General features: G+C 47.1%; 1 protein-coding gene across 1 annotated transcript in view; it reads left to right on the forward strand.

The window, feature by feature from the left end:
* LOC101851409 (ALK tyrosine kinase receptor) overlaps positions 1–2,174 on the forward strand; it is a gene marked incomplete in the record, with an annotated part of 269,826 nt that overhangs the window by 160,828 nt on the left and 106,824 nt on the right.

Consider the following 2,174-nt stretch of genomic DNA (forward strand, 5'->3'; position numbering starts at 1 on the left):
GAGAGAGAGAGAGAGAGAGAGAGAGAGAGAGAGAGAGAGAGAAAATACACAGACACAGACAGACAGGTACACACACATACGCACAGAGAGAGAGAGACACACACACACACACACATACACGCACACACACACACACACACACACACACACACACACACACATACACACTCGCACAGAGAGAGACACACGCACACACACATGGGTAGAGAGAGGGGGAGAGAGAGAGGGAGAGAGAGAGAGAGAGAGAGAGAGAGAGAGAGACAGAGAGACACACACATACGCACAGAGAGAGAGAGACACACACACACACACACACACACACACACACAGAGAGAGAGAGAGAGAGAGAGAGAGAGAGAGAGGGCGAGAGAGAAGCGTGTGGGCACTCCTGAGCTAGGAGTAGACTTTTAGAATTAGTTATATTGCAATGGAGTAGGTGCATTTTAGGGTCGTTGTCAATTTGTCAAAGACTGCACCATCTAACCCACTTCTGTTTACGTGCTTTATTTTGCTTCGGGGGATTTAAATATAGTTTTGTTGTTGTTTGGGTTTTTTTGCTCTATACCTTGCATTCGCTATGTCAGGAATTGCCAAAAGCAACGACAACATCTCTTAAAATGTTAAGATGGTAGAAAGAAACCTGCCGTTCGATAACCATATTGATCTTTTTACTAATTAAGGTGTTGTTTATTCGAGAATAAAGTTTTCCAGAAATAGCTGCATTACATTAAAAATGCGAATGTTTCATGAAGAATGTAATTGTAATTATTGCTAATGAAATAATTTTCGTCTCTGTAAAAAAAAAGCTGGACAACGCCCACTCACTCTTGTCCTGAGACAGGACACCAGTCTCAGCGGAAATTATCTTCGACGGGAGTGAAAAAACAAGACCCCATAAGGGTTCGAACCTTGACCACCTACTCATTTATCAAAGTTTATTACGTATTGTACCACGGCAGTCGTCACAAAGGAATAATTGCAGCCCCAAACAGCAAGCCAGTTACTCTTCGTGAGCAGTTTCGGAAGTCTACCATAAATCATACGTGAGGCGTCTCTTGTCGAGCGTCGTGGTGCCAATGTCATTGATCACTCTCTTCACTCCTTGTTATGGAAAGCAGGCGGGGACTCGAAGAGGGCAAGCAGTAGGCGTTGGCGTAATTTTTGGGTGAGAAAAGAAAGACTGAGGAATGCGTGGCGTGAGGGTTGGGGTCAGTTTGGGGCGAGGGGGGGGGGTGTTATGGGCGGGTGAGAGAAGGGGGAAGAGGGACTTTGGCGGGTGAGGTTAGGGGAGGCGTGACATAGGCGGGTGAGAGTAGGAGTGGGGGGTGATATGGATGGATGAGAGTAGGAGTTGAAGGTGATGTGGATGGATGAGGGTAGCGTTTGGGGGTGTTATGGGCGGGTGAGGGTAGGGGTTGGAGGTGATAAGAATGGATGAGGGTAGGGTTTGGGGGTGTTATGGCGGGTGAGAATAGGAGTTGGAGGTGATATGGATGGATGAGGGTAGGGTTTGTGGGCGTTATGGGCGGGTGAGAATAGGAGTTGGAGGTGATATGGATGGATGAGGGTAGGGTTTGTGGGCGTTATGGGCGGGTGATGGTAGGTGTTGGAGGTGATATGGATGGATGAGGGTAGGGTTTGGGGGTGTTATGGCGGGTGAGGGTAGGGGTTGGAGGTGATATGGGCGGGTGAGGGTCGGGGATGGGGATGTTATGGGCGGGTGAGGGTAGGGGTTGGGGGTAATACGAGTTTGGGAGAGGGGAGGACAAGGAGAGGGGGTGTTGTGAGAGAGAGAAAAGACGGTTTGGAAAAGCGTTGCGTGAGCTGAGAGTAGGGGTGGGGGTGTCATTTGAGGGAGGGGGAAGGGGGTAGAAGACATTGTATTGTGGATGTCGGGTATTTTAGGTGTGGAAGTGGGCTTATTATTATCGATTTTTCATTTTGAGTTGCTATTTTGTATTGTTTGTCATAGCGTGTGTTATTTTTCTTTTCTTTTCTTTCTTTTTTTCTAAAATCTTTCTTTCTTTCTTTCTTTCTTCCTTTGTTATGTTTGTTTGCGTACTTGTGTTTCTGTTGCTGTTGTTGCCTGTGCAGTTTTGTTGCCTTTTTGTTTGTTAGCTCTGCTTGTACAGTTCTCTATCGTGTTTACTTTGTTCTGGTGGAGTGTGTGGGGG

This window comes from Aplysia californica, unplaced genomic scaffold (assembly GCF_000002075.1).
Source record: "Aplysia californica isolate F4 #8 unplaced genomic scaffold, AplCal3.0 scaffold00186, whole genome shotgun sequence".
Taxonomy (NCBI): domain Eukaryota; kingdom Metazoa; phylum Mollusca; class Gastropoda; order Aplysiida; family Aplysiidae; genus Aplysia; species Aplysia californica.